The 23,005-nt window shown below is 39.7% G+C and overlaps 1 long non-coding RNA gene across 1 annotated transcript in view; it reads left to right on the forward strand.

Annotated features, from left to right (window-relative positions):
- Window positions 1–23,005, forward strand: part of LOC129524563 (uncharacterized) — a 332,901-nt gene that overhangs the window by 288,717 nt on the left and 21,179 nt on the right. The window contains exons 4-5 of the long non-coding RNA XR_008668378.2: window positions 641–817; window positions 2,646–2,723. This is a non-coding gene — a long non-coding RNA (uncharacterized lncRNA). The remainder of the gene's footprint in view (window positions 1–640; window positions 818–2,645; window positions 2,724–23,005) is intronic.

Here is a 23,005-nt window from a genome sequence, read left to right on the forward strand (position 1 = left end):
AATAAAAAAATAAAAAAAAAGAAAGAGAAAAATTGGAAAATACTCAAAATGACAACAAAATTATTAAAAATCACTTACAACTCTGCACCTAGAAATAACTACAGTAAATCTTTCAGGATGTATTTCAGTCTCTGAAACTGAATGGCTAGGAAAATGTAAGCAACCTTATGACAAACAACACTCCCATTTTTACCTCAGTGTTCTGTATTAATCTCTCTTGTAGAACTTTCTACATTTTACTATAGTTATTTTTCAGGGATTAGTAGAACAGGAGTCAATTGACTTATGTTTTAGTTCCATCTTCGATTTGCCAAATCTCCTTTTTTTTTTTTTTTTGAGATGGAGTCTCCCTCTGTCACCAGGCTGGAGTGCAGCAGCACAATCTCGGCTCACTGCAACGTCTGCCTCCCAGGTTCAAGTGATTCTCCTACCTCAGCCTCCCAAGTAGCTGGTACTACAGGTGCGCACCACCATGCCCAGTTAATTTTTGTATTTTTAGTAGAGACGGGGTTTTACCATGTTGGCCAGGATAGTTTCAATCTCTTGACCTCATGATCTGCCTGCCTCAGCCTCTCAAAGTGCTGGGATTACAGGCGTGAGCCACTGCGCCCGGCCCAACATTTTTTTTTTTTTTTTGTAGAAAAAGAGAGAAGAAATTGAAAATTATGCCAGTGGGTTTGGAGTTTCTCCTGTAAGTGATTGGGAGCCATTGAAGGATTAATTACAAGTAGTTGAATAAATCAAAATAGTTTTTGAGAAGGAAGTTTCCCTGGAAGAATGATGCATGAATGTAAGTGAATGAAAACAACATTTACAGGTATGCTATTGTACTAAACTTATTATTTATGATATTTTACTTGATCCTTCTGGTACTATAGCATAGAGGTAATCATCCTAAGGACTAGGCTCTGGTTTTTTTTATCTTGCCCAAATTCGTATCTAAGGGGTCTGTGGAGTCATGCCCGACAAACCATAAATTCTCATCAAATGGGTTTTATTTAACCCTATATATTGTGACTTACTTTCCAATATGACTCTGGCATAACATTATGTGACAAAGAAGGAAGTACGCATATTTTACTTCGTTTGTTTGCCGTTTTTTGAAATGGTCCTGCAAAGCTGTCCTTTGTAGGGGAAAATGTGCATCTGTAAAGAATCTCTATTAACAAAGCCAGATATTTTTCTTCCAGGCCCTCCCAATCCTGAAGAGATTAAGTAAGACTCTAGCACCTTTTAAAGGTCTGAATAAAAAACATTTGTCATCTATTGTCTCTAAGGGCAGCTACTATATGACTTCAAAAGAACCTTGGTCTCCACAATCTTTTATCTTAACCTGAACATTTCCTTTCTATTGATCCCAGGTCTTTAGACAAGCTCAACCAATTGTCAATCAGAAAATGTTTAAATTTACCTGTAGCCTGGAAGCCCCGCCTCCCCTGTCCTTTGATTTGTCTGTCCCACCTTTCTGAACCAAACCAATGTATTTCTGAAACGTATTTGATTGCTGTCTCATGCCTCCCTAAAATATATAAAACCAAACTGCACCCTACCCACCTGGGGCACATATTCTCAGGACCTCCTGAGGGCTGTGTCATAGGCCGTGGTCACTCATATTTGGCTCAGAATAAATCTCTTCAAGTGTTTTACAGAGTTTGACTCTTTTCATCCACAATCCCCAAGTTAGAGATAAGAAATTTAAAACTTGGCTGGGTTAAGCAATGTGCTCAAGGACACACAGCTAATAAGTGTTAGAGTAGAGAATTGAATCTAGCATGTCCAACTAACTGGTTTCTTTCCAGGCACAGAGGTTGGCTCAAGAGGTATTTCAGCAGTCTGGGTGGGCTCTGTTCCCATTGCATAATAAGAAATTATAATAGAATATTTAGCAAGCTGCATTGTTGAAACAGCAGATTGGTTGATGGCTGTCCCCAGGGATTTTTCCCTATGACTCATATACAGTTGGGGAATCCTGAGGAAAGCTCAGCTTTTACTTCTTGAAATTTAAGGTCGTGACACTCTGTGGTGATTGCAGACAGAGATCTGAGTCGTTGACAACAAAGAGATTAAAGGAGGGACCTTGGGTAAATCCCTTTGTCCCTGGACCTCAGTTTTCTTAACCACAAACAATTAAATGATCTCTGAAGCTTTCTTTTGTTTTAAGACTCAAGGATAATACTGAGTGCCTAATGTAATGTGAAGTTCTAGGTAGAGGTTTAATGATAGCGTTACTCATTTATAGGGATTAAACAGAATGTCCACAAAGAACTGGTTGAAAATAGGCTGCAGAAATGGTACAGAAGATATGAGTTCTTAGTTACTCAAGTTTTATGCATTCACTAGACTGTAAGATTCAGGTGGGGGTGGGCTGTATGCTTGTTCATCCTACATCTTAGGGGCCATCACTAGTGTCTTGTAGAGAGGGAGCCAAACAATTTTGTTGAAAGAAAGAACAAATAATGCAGAAAGGCTGCTTGTCCCCCAGTATTTGTTCTTCACTTCTTCCTTAATAATGCACCACCAAGAATCACCTGGATACAGAAGCCCAGAACAAACTACATTTCCCAGACTTCCCTGCAGCTAGATGTGCTCAATTCTGACCAATGGGATGGAAATAGAATTAATGTTCACTTTTTTTTTTTTTCCAGGAAATCTTAGAGTGGGAGGACATAATTTTCTCCTTCCAATGTCTCTTTCTGGCTGACTAAGATAAAATGGATAAATGGGTAAGATATTTGGAACTTGGATCATAAAATGGAGTTACATGTTGAGAATTGCAGTGCATTGAGAAGCATGGTGTCTAGGTTATCTGACAATAGTCAAGCCTCTATGCAGGCTTTTACCTGTGTATGTTTACATAAGCATGAGAGACAGATATATTTCTATTTTGTTTAAAACACTCTTATTTTTGGTTTACAAATTGTTGTAGCTGAACTTAATACATGGGAACATTTTCAAAAGAGGGCTGGGCACAGTGGCTCACTCCTGTAATTCCAGCATTGGGAGGCAGAGTTGGGAGGATTGTTTGAGGCCAGGAGTTTGAGGCCAACTTGGGCAACATAGTGAAATCCTGTCTCTGTAAAAGATTTAAAAATTAGCTGGGCATGGTTGCATATGCCTGTAGACCCAGCTACTTGGGAGGCTGAAGCAGACGGATCACTTGAGCCCAAGAGGTTGAGGCTGCAGTGAGCTATTATTTCACCACTGCATGCCAGCCAGGGTGACAGAGTGAAAAAGTCTCAAAAAAAAAAAAAAAAAAAGAAAAGAGTACACAACTTTCATAATTTCATAATTTTTCTTTCAAGAACAGCTAATAAAAATATTTTGAGCTTGCTTACCATAAACTTCACAATCATGTATGGTAGATTTGATTTTGGGTGATGATCAGGGAGTGCCTACCTAGTTGGCCACTAGTTAATTTTTGTATAAATACAGGGTTTGCTTGATCAACAACTTGAATATTTTATACTAAGTGTCTAAACTAATCCTTTTATTTTCACTGAAAACTGTTACATTTCCATTTTTTACATGAGGTTGTTAATATAAAACCAATTTATTTTTGTGAATGAAGTGAGGAAAAGATCTATTTTTTTTTGAAAAAAGAGATAGCTCATTATTCCAAACCACTTAATTTATAGCATTTATATGCATATTTTTGCTGCTGATTTAAAATGTACATTTATCAAATGTTAACTACTTATATCAACATTTATATTTGTAGGACAATGACTAGGAATTTTATGAATTTCATAAAAAATATAAATTCACAGATCCAAGATACTCAATAAACCTCAAGCTGAAATAACACAAAGAAAGCCACACAGAAAACCCATATTAATTAAATTCCTGAAAACAAGTGAAGAGAAAAACCTTAAAAATAGAAAAAATATGTATAAAGAAACAAATATACAAATTTAATTTCCCGTCAGAAACTATGTATTTCAGAAGAATGGAAAAACATCTTTAAAGTGCTGAAAGAAATTATAAACTTAAAATTGTATATCTGACCAAAACATTATTCAAAATTAAAGGGAAAACAAATTTTTTTTTCTGGAAAAAAAAACCCAGAAAATTTGTGGCTAGGAGACCTGCATAACAAGAAATGTTTTTTAAAAATGTAAGTCCTTAAATGGAAGAAAAATAAGTGATGAAAACTTGGATCTACACACAAAAATAAAAAGCTCCAGACATGGTAAATATAAAATACTTTTTTATTTGTTAAATTTATGTAGCTCTTAAAAATAATTGATTGTTTAAAGCAAAAATCATACCAATGTATTGAGAATTTTAAGTTGTGTAAGAATAAATTTTATAATAAAATAACTCAAAGTATATTAGGAAGTGAATACTGTTGCAAGATTTTGAACTTATATGTGAAGTGATATAATGTTAATTGAAAGTAGACTGTGATAAAATTAAGATGCATGTTATGAACCTTAGTGAACAAAGAAATAAAAAAGTATAGCTTATAAGTCAATAGTGGATTTAAAATAGAATGATAGAAAATACGCAATTAATCCAAAAGGAGGTAGGAAAGAAGAAAAAGGGGAAGAAAGAGCATATGGATAAATTCAGAACACATAACAAAAAGATAAATTTAAACCCAATTATGTCAATAATTATATTGAGTATAAATAGTCTAAATGCTCCCATTAAAAGGCAGAGATTTCAGACTGGATAAAATGCAAGGCCAACTATATGCTGCTTATAAGGAAACTATTTATAAATATACAGATAAGTTAAAATGAAAAGTACTGAAAAAGATACAATATGCATATACCAATCATAAGAAAGGTGGACTGGATATATTAATATCAGATAAAGTAGAATTCAAAGGAAGGAATATTATCAGGACTAAAGAGGGATACTTTATAATGATGTGAACATCAAGAAAACATAACCATCCTAATTTGTACCCAATTAACAGAGCTTTAAAATACATGAAACAAAAATGAACACAACTCGAAGAAGAATTAGACAAATTCACAATTATTTTTGTAGTCTCCAACATTCCTTTTCAAGTAGTCGACAAAAAAAGACAGAAAATCACCAAATATAGAAGAATTGAACAATATCAACCAAATTAATCTAATTGACATTAATAATAGAACTCTCCACCCAACAACTGTAGAATTCACATTCTTCGAAGAGCTCATGGAACATTTACTAAGGTAGACTGTACATTGGATCATGAAATAATTCTCAATAAATTTAAAGGAACTAAAATCAGGCAGTGTAAGAGCATATTATGTATCAATAGTAGAATTAAATTAGAAATGAAAAACAAAATGATAATACCCAAATTATCATTTTTTTGTCCAAAAAATGACACACTTCTAAACAATCCATGGGTCCAAAAAGATGACACAAAGGAAACTAGAAAATATTTTGAACTGTAACTTAGAATTTTATCTATAAATGTTAACATTAGAAAAGAATTAAAAATTAAGCTTCTACCTTTAAGCACTGTGATAGCTGCTTCCCTCAAATTTTGATATGTTGTGTTTCATTATCATTTCATTCAAAATGCTTTCTAGTTTCAGTTGATATTGCGTGTTGTGGGGAGTGACAGAGATCAATGTCACCCTTAAAGACCTAAAGGACACAGGTTTGGTGGTCTCCATCATATCTGCATTAATTCATCAGGTGGTTCCCTATAAAATCCAGGTGGTTTCGGGAGACTGACACACAGTACTACAAACTCAGCATAGCAGGAAACTTTATTTCAGCTGTTTTACAAGATGTTGCATGTTTTATAGAATAAATTAACAAGGTCTGATATATGGCGTGTAGCCACTGGTATGACAAACGTGTTCTTTTCCATTCCTGTTAGAAAAGGGAATGAAATGCAGTTTGTATTCACTTGGAACATACAGCAGTATATGTTTAGTCTTGCCCCAGGGCTATGTTAACTCTTTTGACCTCTGTCATAATGTAAGTCTGAGGAAATCTGAACCATCTGGACATTAGAAAAAATATCACACTGGTGTATTTGCGATGTCGTGATAATTGGGCAATATAAGCAATAACTGTTAAGTACACTAGAGGGACTGATTAGACATGCACTCCAGGGAGTAGGAGATAAATCCTATGAGGATTCATAGGCCTACTCCATCAAAAAAATTCTTAGAGGTCTAATTTATTGAGTATGCTCAGACTTTCCCTCCAAAATGTAGTTAGAATGATTGCATCTCATACTTCCCACCACAAAGAAGGAAGCATATCTGCCCTCTTTGGGTTTTGGAGGCAGTGTATTCCACACTGGGAATATTACTATTGACTGATACAAAAGGCTTCCGGGTTTGAGGGGAGCTTGCAGCTAGAAAGTGCTGTACAGCAGGTCTAGATTTTGGTGCAAAAGGCCCTGATGCTTGGACCATAAACTCCCACAACTATGCCATTTGCAATGGAGAATTACACTCCTAGAAAGACAGTTCCTGTTTTTCTACTTGGAAGCCCATGTAGAGATAGTACACTTTACCGTGGGTCAAGTGACCTTGTGGCCAGCACTGTCATCATGAAATGAGGTCCTGATTTCTGTCAGACTCATCAAGTTATAAGGTTGTGTGGACCCAGTAGCAATCCATTGTAAGGCAGAAGTAGTAGTGTGGGATGATAAGTACTAAGGCCTGAGTCTACCTACACATAAGCTACACAAACATGTGACTCAGATCCCCATGCCATGTACCTTCATTGCGTTAGCATCTCTCCCTTAGTTTACACCCATGGATGCATAAGGGCAGGTGGATGGTGATGAGGAAGTCTCTTATGATAAGCTCAGGAAAGAAGTAAAAACCTCAGCTTGCTTTAATGATGAGTGGCTTGGTACACAGAAGCAAGCTAAGATGGACAACAACTGCATTATACCCTCACCCAGCAGAAACAGCAGTGAGAGAAAGCCCTCTCACTGTTTTGAGACAATGTCTCAATGTTTTGAGACGAAGTCCAATGCTCTGTCTCAGTTCCATTCAATTAAGCTGCCTACAGCTGAAAGAAACCAGAAGGAGCGTGCTATGAAATCTGTTAATTTGAGTGTTCAGTGGAAGGTGATTGGGTGAAAGCAGACTTGATGGGATGACACGCTGCTGAGTTTAGGAGGGGCTTCTGAGCAGAGCCCCAAATGGTCCAGAGTTGTTGCTTAAGTCTGGCTGCTTGCTGGTCAGAGACCAAAGACATGAAGTGAGGTGTGGTGAAAGGAAAGGAGTTTTATTAACCAAATGCTAGCAGTTGAGGGATGGCCAGGCTCATGCCTTTGAAAGACCATTCCAACATTTTCGGCTGAGTGAAGGGGTTTAAGAAGGAAAAGGTGTTTCTAGGTATTTTATTTTCTTTGAAGCAATTGTGAATGGGAGTTCACGCATGATTTGGCTCTCTGTTTGTTTGTTATTGGTGTATAAGAATGCTTGTGATTTTGCACATTGATTTTGTATCCTGAGACTTTGCTGAAGTGGCTTATCAGCTTAAGGAGATTTTGGGCTGCGACAATGGGGTTTTCTAAATATACAATCATGTCATCTGCAAACAGGGACAATTTGACTTCCTCTTTTCCTAATTGAATACCCTTTATTTCTTTCTTCTGCCTGATTGCCCTGGCCAGAACTTCCAACACTGTGTTGAATAGGAGTGGTGAGAGAGGGCATCCCTGTCTTGTGCCAGTTTTCAAAGGAAATGCTTCCAGTTTTTGCCCATTCAGTATGATGTAGGCTGTGGGTTTGTCATAAATAGCTCTTATTATTTTGAGATATGTCCCATCAATACCTAATTTATTGAGAGTTTTTAGCATGAAGGGCTGTTAAATTTTGTCAAAGGCCTTTTTCTGCATCTATTAAGGTAATCATGTGGTTTTTGTCTTTGATTCTGTTTATATGCTGGATTATGCTTATTGATTTGCATATGTTGAACTAGCCTTGCATCCCAGGGATGAAACCCACTTGATCATGGTGGATAAGCTTTTTGATGTGCTGCTGGATTCGGTTTGCCAGTATTTTATTGAGGATTTTTGCATCGATGTTCATCAGGGATATTGGTCTAAAATTCTCTTTTCTTGTTGTGTCTCTGCCAGGCTTTGGTATCAGGATGATGCTGGCCTCATAAAATGAGTTAGGGAGGATTCCCTCTTTTTCTATTGATTGGAATATTTTCAGAGATACCAGCTCCTCCTTGTACCTCTGGTAGAATTCAGCTGTGAATCTGTCTGGTCCTGGACTTTTTTTGGTTGGTAGGCTATAAATTATTGCCTCAGTTTCAGAGCCTGTTGTTGGTCTATTCAGGGATTCAACTTCTTCCTGGTTTAGTCTTGAAGGACTCTTCGAGGAGAACTAGAAACCACTGCTCAATGAAATAAACGAGGACACAAACAAATGGAAGAACATTCCATGCTCATGGATAGGAAGAATCAATATCATGAAAACAGCCATACTGCCCAAGGTAATTTATAGATTCAATGCCATCCCCATCAAGCTACCAATGACTTTCTTCTCAGAATTGGAAAAAACTACTTTAAAGTTCATACGGAACCAAAAAAGAGCCCGCATTGCCAAGTCAATCCTAAGTCAAAAGAACAAAGCTGGAGGCATCACGCTACCTGACTTCAAACTATATTACAAGGCTGCAGTAACCAAAACAGCATGGTACTGGTACCAAAACAGAGATATAGACCAATGGAACAGAACACAGCCCTCAGAAATAATACCACACATCTACAACCATATGATCTTTGACAAACCTGACAAAAACAAGAAATGGGGAAAGGATTCCCTATTTAATAAATGGTTCTGGGAAAACTGGCTAGCCATATGTAGAAAGCTGAAACTGGATCCCTTCATTACACCTTATACAAAAATTAATTCAAGATGGATTAAAGACTTAAATATTAGACCTAAAACCATGAAAACCCTAGAAGAAAACCTAGGCAATACCATTCAGGACATAGGCATGGGCAAGGACTTCATGTCTAAAATACCAAAAGCAATGGCAACAAAAGCCAAAATTGACAAATGGGATCTAACTAAACTAACGAGCTTCTGCACAGCAAAAGAAACTACCATCAGAGTGAACAGGCAACCTACAGAATGGGAGAAAATTTTTGCAATCTACTCATCTGACAAAGGGCTAATATCCAGAATCTACAATGAACTCCAACAAACTTACAAGAAAAAAACAAACAACCCCATCAAAAATTGGGTGAAGGATATGAACAGACACTTCTCAAAAGAAGACATTTATGCAGCCAACAGACACATGAAAAAATGCTCATCATCACTGGCCATCAGAGAAATGCAAATCAAAACCACAGTGAGATGCCATCTCACACCAGTTAGAATGGCAATCATTAAAAAGTCAGGAAACAACAGGTGCTGGAGAGGATGTGGAGAAATAGGAACACTACACTGTTGGTAGGACTGTAAACTCGTTCAACCATTGTGGAAGACAGTGTGGTGATTCCTCAAGGATCTAGAACTAGAAATACCATTTGACTCAGCCATCCCATTACTGGGTATATACCCAAAGGATTATAAATCATGCTGCTATAAAGACATGCACACGTATGTTTATTGTGGCACTATTCACGATAGCAAAGACTTGGAGCCAACCCAAATGTCCATCAATGATAGACTGGATTAAGAAAGTGTGGCACATATACACCATGGAATACTTTGCAGCCATAAAAAAATGATGAGTTCATGTCCTTTGTAGGGCCATGGATGAAGCTGTAAACCATCATTCTCAGCAAACTATTGCAAGGACAAAAAACCAAACACCACATGTTCTCACTCATAGGTGGGAATTGAACAATGAGAACAGTTGGACACAGGAAGGGGAACGTCACACTCCGGGGCCTGTCGTGGGGTGGGGGGAGGGGGGAGAGAGCATTAGGAGATATACCTAATGTTAAATGACCAGTTAATGGGTGCAGCACACCAACATGGCACATGTATGCATATGTAACAAACCTGCACATTGTGCACATGTACCCTGGAACTTAAAGTATAGTAGTAAAAAAAAAAGAAGGAAAATGTGTGTGGAACATGCGGGAGTGGTGCACTAGGGTGCAGGTGCAGGTTTGCACGTCTTGTTCCAATGGCTGTCTTCAGTAATTGCCCATCTGGAGGTCTGGTTTGAGTCACCCTGACTTCAGCCCGGTAGTGATGGGCTAAATGTTTGTAACTCCCCTTAAGCAGGAGGATTCTATAGCTGGGTCTTTCTGCCTGGTTTGTTTCAAAATTGGCCTGTGGAATTTCTAAGCAAGAACAGAATTAGGTAAGTGAGTACTGTTCACGAATGTACCCGGGGGAAAAGGGAGAAACAAAGAGCTTCAAAATATGTTTCAAGGCTGAAAGCAAGATAGGAAAAAATTGGCTTTTGGGACTACTTGGAATAATTGGTTACAGAGTTACACTTAGAAAACTAAAGAATAGAATCTCCAAATAAAACCAAATAAGAACCAGAGAAGTACCTTAAAAAGATTAATGTCTATTAGGCAAGTAAATCCTAGTCTGGGGCTTAATCTGAAGGAGATCTTAATAGGTCTGAGCACATGTATTTCTGGGAATAGCCATAGCAGAATTGCTTGTGAGTTTGATGCAGTGGAAACACCTTAAATGTCTAATAGGAAATTAAAAAAGAAAGTATGACGCAGCTACAAAATAGAATATTATATAGTCAATAAAAATGATGATGGGTCATTTGTTCTTAATAATTTTTGGTTCATAGACACCCCCCCCCCCCACCCCTTTTAGAGACAGGGTCTTGCTCTGTCACTCATGCTGGAATATAGTAGTGCAATCATAGCTCACTGAAACCTCGAATTCCTGGGCTTAAGAGATCTTCCCACCTCAGCCTCCCCAGTAGCTAGGACTACAGGTGCACACCACCATGCCCAGCTAATTAAACTTTTTTTATCATAGAGATGAGCTCTGGCTGTACTTTCTAGGCTGGTCTCAAACTTCAGGCCTCAAGTGATCCTACTGCCTCGTGCTTACAAAGTTTTGGGATTACAGGCATGAGCCACTGCACCCGGCCACATGGAACCTTTTCAGGCTTCAAGAGCCATAGAACTTGTCCCCAGAAAAAGTTATGCACATACACACAAATGTCAGCTTACAATTTCAGAAGGTCCTTCAATTTTCCTGAAGCCAGTCCATGGGACACTATGCTAAGAATACCCATGTAAGATATATTTTTAATGACTTGGACAGGTGTTTGTGACAACATAATTTTTCCACAAAAATACAGTTTACAAAATGGCATATATGGGATGATAGAATTTGATTAAAAATGTAAATATCTTTCTATCTATGCAGAAAATGAATCTGGAAGAATATCAAAATGCCAGTAGTGTTATCTTTAAGGGTGAGATTTTTGGATGATATTTATTTTCTTCTTAAGCTCTATTTGTATTTTATAGGTTCTATAATAATTGTGCATTAATTTGTGCAATAATTTTAAATAGTCAATTTCAAAAATCTGAGAAACAGTTGAAAAAAGTTGGCAGTTGTGAAAGTAGGGTGTACAGGACAGCTCAGAGCTGTGAGGACTCTGGAGGAAGCCAGGTGCAGGGCAGGTGTACCCAAGGGCCCTATAGGGTACACCTGTGGAGGTAGGTCTAGAGGTCTAGCTCGTCCTGATCTGAGCTACCCTGTCTCTGCTCCAGTAGGGGAATGAAATCTTGAACAATTAATTAAGCACAATAATTTATCTCTTTGAGGTATGGTCCTTGGGGCTCTGCAGAGCTCTCTCTGGAACATGACATTGAATCCCACTTATCAGAGTGAGTTAGGAAATAGAAACATATCCAGGTAAAGAAGACAAGGATGGAGTCCATGCTACATAAAGACCAGTGGAAGGTACTAAGGGCTGGCCAGAGAAGAGATGACTAAAAATGGGCAAGGTCATTGTTTTTGTGTGTTTGAGGACTGTCTTGGAGAAGAGGGGATACAGCCGTTGTGTAACAATCCAAACCAGTGTATCTTAGGCACTGTATTTTAGGCTGTGTTCTGAGAGCTGGAGAAATAGGTGATGCAGTTCTTCTGCAACAGAGGATTTAAGGAAGCATTCCAATGTGGTCTAGTGTGGGCTATAATGAAGATTTGGAGGAGGAGCTCTAGGAAAACAAAGGGGCAAATGAACTACTCTGCCTGGGGAAGTTGCAGTACATTTTATGGTATAACAGAATTTTTCTAGTTTTAGAAAGGTGACAAAGAATTCTAGGCAGGGCAGAAACAGCAATGTATACAAAAGTGAGAGGCATGAAAAGGAGGTTACAAAGGGCAGAAGATGCAGACAAGGCTGGAGATTTGGTGGTCTCCAAAGTGTAAAGAGTCTTGAATTCCATGTTAAAACATTTGGACCTATGCTATGGACATATTCTATAGAAAGTATCCATCTTGTGATGGAACTAGGTCCAATGATAGACGATACAGCAATTGCCTTGGGAGAGAATGACTGTCCATCAAACAGAGGCCAGTAAGCCCTTTGTTGAGTATAGGCTGAAGAGAAACAACCACATAACAGGGCATTTGTCTGGACTTTGTGATCTCACCCACCCTCTGGGAAATGTCCCAGACTTAGCTTTTCAGGAGGTATATTTGTGTATTTCCCTCTGTGAAAGACAGAGCCTGGAGGTACTATATATTTTTGCTTTCTAAGTTAGAGAACTTTTTAATATCTTGACAGCTTATACCAGAATTCATCTATGAAGGGTATCTAAGTCTGCCTGGGCTGTTATCACAGAATATCACAGACTGGTAGCTCATAAACAACGAACAGTGATTTCTCACAGTTTTGGAGGCTAAGAAGCCCAGGATCAAGTTGCTGGAAGATTTGGTGTCTGGTGAGGGCCTGCTTCCTCATTCATGGACTGCTGTCTTCTCACTGCATCCTCACATGGTGGATGTGGCAAGGGAGTTCACTGGGGTCTCTTTTATAAGGACACTACTCTCATGCATGAGGGTTCTACCCTAATGATCTAATAATCACCTTCTAAAGGCCCTACATGCAAATACTATCACACTGCAGATTTTGGTTCAACATATGAATTTGGGGAGGGGGCACTAACATCTACTGACATTAGGATGTAGTAGAAGGAGTCCTTCTTATTTGAAAGATCATATGTGAAGCCTCTCTGAGTAGCAGGTAAGACCCCAAAGGGGTTGTCAGGAGTTCAAGCAAAAGGAAAGCTATAGCTAAGCTGTCCAACCTGAGAATATAAGAGGAGTTAAGAGATATATCTCATCTCTGTATTACTGGGGAATAGGAGAGATCAGTGGTTTATAAGGGGATGAGAAAAGGAGGGACTAGAAAGATGGTCTATGGCTGAGGACTCCACAGGATAAACAGAGGTAGAGCTTTACAACAATATGCATTGTTGTGCAAGTTGCCTTTGCTCAACTGGCTGGCTGAGGCAGCTGGCTGGGTTTGTAATTAAACCAGGGTCCTGATCCCTAAGTCATATTTTCTGGGTCTGCACTTTAAGGAGGTGTCCCTATGGCCTAGTAGTGACCCTGGGAAAAGCATCTTATGGAATTGCCTTATGATAAGGTGGTTGTTATGGATTGAATATTTGTGTCCACCTCAAATTCACATATTGAAATACTAATTCCCAATGTGATGGTATTTGGTGGCGGGACCTTTGAGGGGTAGAGAAGGTTAGATGAGGTCATGAAGATGGGGCCCTTATGATGGGATGAGTGCCCTTATAAAATAAGGGGGGAACACAAGATCTCTGTCAGTCTCTGCATGTGAAGATACAATGAGAAAGTAGCTGTCTGCAAACCAGGAAGAGTGTCCTCATCAGATACCAGCTTTGCTGGTACCTTGATTTTGGACTTCCTAGCTTCCATAACTGTAAGAAAATGAGTGTTTGCTGTTTATGCCATCCAGTCTATAGTAATTTGCTATGGCAGCCCAAACTAAGACAGTGGCCAAAGGAGGGCTTCACAAGGGGGATGCCTAATGTCCAATTTGAAGTTGTTGTGATATAATAATCCTTTTTCTAGCTACTAAATAAATCTTCAAGTAAGTGCACTATACTTATTAGCTCTTTGTGCAAAATGAGTGTATGGGTGTGTAGAAATTGAAGAAGGGCGGGGTTTCTCATCTGCATTGTAGCCATGTGGACAAAACAGCATTTGCAGAATCAGAAACCTAGATTTGGAGACATCAGAATACAAATCCCCCATGCTCCCGTCTCCCTTTTTTCTTTCCCAGAAATCTGCAGGCTTTGGTCTTCCATGAAGCATGGAGTTGATCGTTTGAGCCAGCCTTATCTGGATTTTAAAGGGCAGGGAGGTAGCAAGTGACATCAGGATTACATTTTATTGTTTTAGTGCCTCCAGCGAGATGTCATGAATAAGTTTATTTTATGACTGTGTGTCTCTCGCTTAAGTAAGCTAATATTGCATCATGGGTAGTTTACACAAATCATTGTTTTAAGGATGCAGTTCAAAACAAAAATATATGAGCAAGCCGAAATTCTTATCTCTAATATCCAAAGGATAATAGTTCATTTATGCATCACATCTTCTGGAATGTATTTTTATAGACTGTAAATTGGATAAGATAGCTGAGTGCAATGCATGGTTGAGAAGCATAAATAATAAGAAGCTTTAGGTTCAAGACCCAGCTCATGCTAAGTTGCTGTGTGAATTTAGGTAATTATAGTCCTCTCTGATATATAATTATCCTGTAATGTTGGAGTGTTAAACAAAAATGACCTCCAGGATCTGTATTAATTAAGACTAAATTAGTTGTATTAAAGGAAGATGGAAACATCCTTCTTCCTCATGTAGAGGGCTCAAGATAGGCTATAGGTGTCTCTACTCCAAGAAATCCTCCAGGGTCCAGGATCCTTTATATTTTTCCTAAAGCAGGAAAACATACAAAGCCAAGCAAAATATCTAATGATTAAATATGTAACCTGGAAGCTGCACATAGTACTTCAGCTCACATTCCCTTTGCCTGAAGTTTGTCACATAGGCTCACCCAACCTGCAAGGTAGATTAGGAAATACAGAAATAGAGTCTATATTCTTAGCTGATATACGTTGCCAGCTAAAAACTGGGGTTCCATGATTCCGAGAGAAGAGGATAATGGGTATTGTAGAACAATTAGAAGTCTCTGCCGCAGGTTCCTTCCAGAACTAACAGTTTAAGATTCTAGGTGTTGTCAACAGTTTTGATGATCAGATGTCAAATTACTCTCCATCTTTAGGGCCCTTTCTGCTGGGTGATGGTTGAGATGACTTGATCACAGAATTAGCAAGTAGTTTAGACCAGTGCTGTCCAATAGAAACATAATATAAGCCACACAGAAATTAAAAAAATATTCTAGTAGCCACAGTAAATAAAGGAAAAAGGAGCAGCTAAAATGAATTTTAACAATTTTATTTCATCTAATCATGTAAACACTATTAATAAGTTATTTTACATTTATTTTTTCATACTGAGTCCTTGAAGTTTATTTTGTAGTGTACATTACAGCACATCTCAACTTGAACTAGCTGCATTTTCAGTGTTCAGTAACTCCACATGTCTAGTGACCACCCTGTAAGACAGTAAATTTGTAGACTGTGTTGGCTAGAATGATAGCACCACAGTGTACACCATAAATTTTTCTATTATAAAGGGAATCCACTAGTTAATTAATTTAGATTTAACTCCATATTATAATATTCATTAATATGAAAGAGAGCATCATCTTTTCACCTGAGGCTTTCCTATGAATAAGTTAACTATGGACTATTCGCTTTCTGGATCATCAGATCCAACTAGTCAAGTCAGATGATCTATCCAACTAGTCAAATTGGATAGAAGCTGTTGGAGTCCAGCTCTGCCACTTACCAGCTCTGTCATCAAAAGTAAGCTGCCTAACTCTTCTGAGCCCAATTTTCTTTACCTATGAAAATGTCACATGTTAAAGTATTTTTTATCTGTATTTTTTGGAAGCTGGACTCAGCAGAAACAGCACTGGATAAAGAATAAAGAATTTGGATTTTAGGTTCAACTTTCCCCTGGTTCTGTGAAACTAGCAGCATCTTCTCTTTAGATCTTACTTTTTCCATTTTGAAAGGTGGGGTGGTATGTTAGGTGCTTATCAATTCCTCTTCCCTCTTTTCAAATGGAATCACTTGACGTTATACTAAAAGTTTCAGATTTCTAGGATATCATTAGGGAGGTAATTGCTTTCTCAACTTTCAACTACTCTTAATAATTCCATAAAAGGGAGAATTGGAATGGAAGCCTGAGGCAGCCATAGTAGCACAATATTTCTGAATTGATGCATTCGTTGGAAGAAAGAGTGGGAAGGATCAGGTAGAAAAATCTTTTATGGTAGTGACTGGTCCCTTAGCATAAACATTGAAAAAAAAATCCCAAGAACCCTCTATCAATTCTGTTGGAAATGTATATTGGGCAGTCTTTCTGAAAACTGATTTGGCAACATATAACAAAAGATAGAAAACATATATGTCCTTTCATGTAACGATTTTATGTTTAAGAATTTAAGGAAACAACCTGATGTTCACAAAGATGTATTGATAAGTGTTCATTGCTCTATGGCTGACAACATCAGAAAATCAGAAACACTCTGCCTTCAAAAATAAGGACTTAGTTAAAAAGTTATGGTACAGGCATACATGAAGATATTATTAAACCATTAAAAGCCATGTTTTCAAAAAATATTTAATGATGTAGGCAAATGCTTTACTACAATGTTGACCATAAAACATCACTAATAATATGATGTACTCAGTCATATGGTCGGTCCCAGACTTCTTTTTAAGTTGGCCCCTTCCCAGGGGGTCCCCTCATGGTTCCTAACTTTGCTTTCTTGCCCTCTGGTCCCTGTTTCTCCTTTCCCTCTTCAAATGTCATCAGAGTGAATCTTCATTTTCTTACAGGTCAGAGTCTCTTACCTTGATTTTTTTGATATTTTAGCCTGGATAATTCTATGTTGCAGGGGTGGTGGTCTGTCCTGTGCTATGTAAGATGTTGAACAGCACTCCTAAGCTATGTGAATTAGATGTCAGAAGCACCTTTTCCCGGTGAAGATAACCAAAAATGTCCCCAGACATTGCCAAATGTTTTCTTGGGGCTCAGTCACTCCTCCACGCTGCTACTGAGTTTGGTGGTTGTTTAAATTTGGTGATCAGGGACTAGGAACCAAGGTCCAGAATGACTTTACCATTTGTTCCAGAAAATTCTTGCCCAGGAAGATAAAGCTGTAAACCAGTAAATAACTTCATTGTTAACCTCAGGCACTTCATGAAAACCCATTTATTCTGCCCAGGCCAATTGGATGCTCTTCTGGGTAGACATCATCTCTCTTAAGACAACAGGTTGCCCAGCTGGAAAAACCCTCTTGCTTATCAAACATCCATTTACTTAGGAAGACTACCTCCAAGCCTCTAGCCTCTCAGTGTCCACCAATCCTAAGATATCAGATGACAAAACCTGCCTGCAACACTGGAATCCAGACCCCCAACCCTGGACCTCCTCTTTCTAAGACAAACTAAAACTTGTTCAAGGCAGTACTCTCCCATATTTGGTCAGTAAAAACTGGTCTTTGCTGATAAACAGTGGTCTATCTGGGGAGTTGGCAGTCCCCCAGAGCCTTTCCCCTTTATTTATTTATTTTTTTATTTTTTTTGAGATGGAGTCTTGCTCTTGTCACTCAGGCTGGAGTGCAATGGCACGATCTCGGCTCACTGCAACCTCCGCCTCCCGGGTTCAAGCAATTCTCCTGCCTCAGCCTCCCAAGTAACTGGGATTACAGGTGCCCGCCACCAAGCCCAGGTAAATTTTGTATTTTTGGTAGAGACAGGGTTTCACCATGCTGGCCAGGCTGGTCTTGAACTCCTGATCTTGTGATCTGCCCGCCTCCACCTCCCAAAGTGCTGGGATTGCAGGCGTGAGCCACCGCGCCCGACAGCCTTTCCACTTTTAAAGAAGGGGACGCAATTATAAAGCCCTCAACCCATGATGCCCACAAAAACCAGGAAGAAATTTTGAAACAGCCACTTTTCTGCATCTAAGGCCACATAAGATTCCTAGGCATGGTGTCCCCACACTGCACTCTATAAGTAGAAAGGAAGCCACATGAGGATTTGTGTTCCTCCTGCCCACGGAGTGTGAGGATGTGTGGAAGAGGGTTAGGACCACAAGCTTCATAAGCACAGGAAGAAGAAAAGCACAGAAACACACCCACGCAAATACACACATACATACATATATAAACATAGATATATACACACATACACATAAGGTGGAATTATGGGTGATTTCATTTTTATATTTTTCCATATTTAAAATTTTTTCTTAATGAACATGTCTTCCTGTTAATAATTACTGTTCTAATCTTAGATGAAATAATATGTTAATATAATCCTATCTTGGAATATATCGGGAGGTCCAGTATATTGGCTTTGAGGAAGTGCCAAAGATGTGGAAGGCTGAGTCCTTGGGATCTTCCTTTTTTCTACATGGCTCAGGAGACCGGTAGCAAACTCCGCTACAGAGCTGGGAGTGTATCATTTGTACCAAGTGTTAATTTGAAGTGTGAATGGAAAAGATTATAATTACCTGTCCTTTTAAACTTATGTTTTCTTTAATAATCTCATGATTACTAAGAAATACACTCAGCAGTGAGATGGGATGGATAAGCTAAGGTGTATATGACAGGAAATGATGTCCAGGCAGCAAAATTAGTCGTGCAGTTGTATGCTCACAGGCATCGATGGATGTCTAAGCTGACTATGTCCTTGATACAATAGGTCAGTCTAGTGATGAACCCTCTGGGTTTCACCTTGACACTACCACATGCTAATTTTGTGACCATGAGCAAAATGCATCACCTTTTGACTGCAGTTTCTTCACCTGCAAAGGTAAGAGACTTGTACCTGCTCAGTGAACCCCATGAGTTTGTTACAAAGACCAAAAGAGATGATCCATATATACATGCTTAGGAAGTAGTTCAAATGCATGGCATTATGGGAATACCTCTCAATTTTTCAAGCACCTCTCTGATATTAACATAGACTATGATAAACAGCCCACATCCAATTTAAATGCTGGGGCTGTTTAGCTCTATGGAGTGCTTGAGGCAGAGGTGTAGGTATTTGGGGATCTCCACCTTATCTTGGGGCACCCTGCCCTGGCATGGCACCAGAGACCTAGCTGGAGGCCCTTAGCTTACAGCCTGGTTCCCCCAGGGCTGAGTGCAATACCTAGGAGGAATGTTTAGGAATGCCTGCCACAGCTGCCCACCATCTCTCATTAACATTTCATGCCTAGTGTGTAAACCTCAAATTGAATTTTCCAGGGTGGAGTCAAGGAATTAAAGGAATGAGGAGCAGCAGATAGACAGATAAGCACATCTCCTGCTTCCATCCATTATTTATTTATTGGGTGCACACCATTTTCTAGTAAATATTATCTCATTTACTAGATGTTATCTCATTTACTAATACTCAGAGCAACACAAGTGTAATGTCTATGTGATTGTAGCCATTTACAAGCTCCATGAATGTGACCTAGGTCACAGAGCTCATCAATAGCAGAGCAAGAATTCACACCCAACTGCGTAAATTCCATACTGCCTTACCCTATCTGACATTTGGGATTTGTATATTCGCCACAGTGGAGTAGCACAACATTAAGTAGTAGATTTTCTACTCTATTCTTTATATCAACTACAGGTGGCCAGAGGGCAGAGGACAAAGGAGGCAAAAAGAAATAGGAATGTTAATATTTAGTGGTCTTATTCATTCCCCCCAGGCAGAGTAAATTTATGCTTGACTATGCAAAGTGCTTAACTATACAAAACATCATGGAAGTGAGTGACATTAATATCAATTACTTCCCAGGGATTAATGCTTTCGGTTGGTTTTCTCTGCAACTATCCACATTTTGTTTCCCCACAATGTCATAAAACAATGTTAACTTAAGAATGCATGCATACCATTTCACAAAAGTAAGCAAACATTACCCATACTCCTTATGTAAGTTGGTCCCTCTCTGGGTATACCCCCTTGCTTTGTGTACCCCTGCCTGATCTCCCGAAGTGACAGCTCTAATGCAATAATACATGATCCTGTCTTGGGCTCCTCTTGCCCCACTGCAAGTATCACCTACATTTATGTAACTCGAGGAGCCCACAGAAGTGTTTTTTTTTCTGTGATGTCTTTTTTTTATATGTATATATCTAAATAGAAGAATGGCTAACTTAAATTTTAAATTCATCTCAACAGATAACCTGTTTGATGTCTTGACAGGCACCCTACTATGAATATATTATATGTCATCATGGGAAAAAAAAAGGTTGGGGTTTGAAGCCAGAGCAACTTGGACTTTGAAGTCTGGGTTGTAGTCATCACTTGGGACCAGGCCATTGTTCTCTCAGAAAAGGATGTGTCTCTCCTTGCCTCCTGTTTCACCTTCACTTACCTAACCTCCATACTGCAGCCAGAGTGATTTGTCTAAATCATCCCTCTGTGTAACAGGCTTTGAAATATTCCCCTTTTGTATATTCCAAGTTTTCTGGATTTGTCACGGGTGAGCAGTGACTATCTGGGCTGGTGGCATGGGGGTAAAAGAATTTACCAAGACAGCTGTAGATGAAGAAAGGCAGATTTATTAAAGAAAATATGAAAATAAGTTGCGAGTTTGCAACAGGCAGCTGGTAAGAGAGGAGCCGACTGCAAGAAAACAAAGGCTTGCTGGAGATTTTATAAAATGGTGTTCATGCTGTATGCTGAGGAGGGCTTTGTGCAGTGCTGATAACGCCAAGGTTGCAGTGAGCTAACTTGCCGGTGTCTGGTGATAAGTTAGGTGCAGGAGGGCTATATGTGCTGGACCATGGAGAGAGGCAGACTTATAGCTGATCTGCTTTCTTCTCTTTTCTTTCCCCTGGTCCCACCAGCCTGACTTCCTTTCCCTAATTAGGACTCCACAGTATTGACCATGCATTTCTTTTACATTTATAAAAAGGCTAAGCATGAGAATGGGTAAGTAAAATGTGAGGGTACACCTTACAGCAGTTAAGATGAATGAAGTACGTCTTTATATGCAGTAGTGAAGGTACATCTCCAAATCATTGCAAGGACTGAGAAGAGCATGTTGCAGGTGGGTTACTAATATTCAATATATGTTCAGTTTTGGGCGTACAAAAGAGTAAAATAAGACTCCAGGTTTCAAAGGTCCAGTAGATAGTATTCCCTTTACTTGCCAGAGTTCAAAACTGTCTCACTCTGGGATCCTCTGGTCTAACTCTCTGTGTACCCTCTTAAAGGGCCCTTAATGTGGATTGAGGTGAAAAAAGGGCATCCCCTCCTATGATGGGATGAGGATGAGGAAAAGCAGAGCACCCCAGAAAATTCTTTCTTTTAAAAGAGAAAGCCAGGCCAGATGTGCTGGCTCACGCCTGTAATCCCAGCACTTTGGGAAGCTGAGGCGGGTGGGTCACTTGAGGTCGGGAGTTCAAGACCAGCCTGGCCAACATGGCAAAACCCTGTCTCTACTGAAAATACAAAAATTAGCCGGTACAGGTGGTGCAGGCACCTGTAGTCCCAGCTCCTCCGAGTCTGAGGCAAGGGAATCACTTGAACCCGGGAGGTGGAGGTTGCAGTGAGCTGAGATCACGCCACTGCACTCCAGCCTGGGCAACAGAGGGAGACTCCGTCTCAAATAAATAAATAAATAAAGCCAAACATACATAGGCACGATGGTAGACTTAGATGTCATCCATTTTGCCATGTGCTTGTCACTGTGTCTCAGGTCTCTTGTCTCTTTATTCTCTGGAAGAATTAATTGTAAGCCATTTCATAATGCTTTTAGATGGGTGATGGGGTTATGTTGACCACTCATCCTCATGTCTACCACAGGATTTCTGTGCTTCAGAATATCCAGTATTTGATAGGTACTGCTTTGTAAGTGGTCTTTAGGGTTTTTTTTTGGCACAAACTCCCAGGTGGTGGGAGATGTGAACATGGTTTTACACTTCATTACGCCCCCAGGTAGGCAATGATCAGGCCCCACTATCATTCATCCAGAGCATGGGTCTCTGGTGCTTAGCCCTGCACTGGGCACTAAGACATTCACAAAGCCAGGCTTCTGGCTTTGGGGTTTTCATCAATGGTTTAAATTACCTTCCTAGTCAGCTCTCTGCAACTGTCCCTTAACGAAAAAGCTAAGCCTCAGCCACAGGGTGACTCACCAGGATTACACCACGTATTTCCCCACTTTGAGGCCTTTGCTACCCATGTCCCTCTGCTTGTGGTGACCTTTCTTCCACCAATGAACACATACTCACCCCGAAGGCCAGAACGCCTTTGCTGATTCCCATTGCACCTCTCCCATCTTGACCATCAAATCCTTCCTCTGTGCACTGCTAACCCTTCTCCAAGGCTGCCAGGTATTGGATGGAGCTGGGCACATGTCTGACTCTCCCAGTAGACTGGGAGTTCAGTGAGGGCAGAGGCCTTGGCTTTTTTCATTTACGTATTTTCTGAGATGCAGTGACTATCACATGCTGGAAGGGATGATACTTGAGTCCGCCATTGTGCCATGAGCATACTTGGCTCTTGGTACCTATAATTGCCATTCCCCTGCTCCTTCTTGGGGTCCTCTCTTATCAAAGAGAGCTCAATTCATTTCTGGATCCTAGAGGGTTCTCAGGAAGAGTGACTATGTAGATGTGGTGGAAAGAGAACTGGCTAAAGAGGCCTGAGTTTGCCTCTCTCCTCTCTCAGCTTCCTGGGCATGAGCAAGCCACTTTTCCCTCTCTGGGCCTCAGTCTCTGCCTCTCAGTGGGGCCTGCCACTCCCAGCTCTGAACATGTAAGAATCAGTTGCTGTTTGCTGTGCTTCTTTCAAGTCAACCTCCCCTGTCTTTCTGTCTCTGTCTCTCTCTTTCCCCTCTGTCCTTCCTCTTAGGTGCATCATAAACCAAGAGTTTACAGTAAAAGCACAGGAAGAGCTGAGTGATGTGTTCTCTTCAGGAAAGTACCTGGTCCC

Source organism: Gorilla gorilla, chromosome 13 (genome assembly GCF_029281585.2).
Source record: "Gorilla gorilla gorilla isolate KB3781 chromosome 13, NHGRI_mGorGor1-v2.1_pri, whole genome shotgun sequence".
In the NCBI taxonomy this organism is placed as follows: Eukaryota; Metazoa; Chordata; class Mammalia; order Primates; family Hominidae; genus Gorilla; species Gorilla gorilla.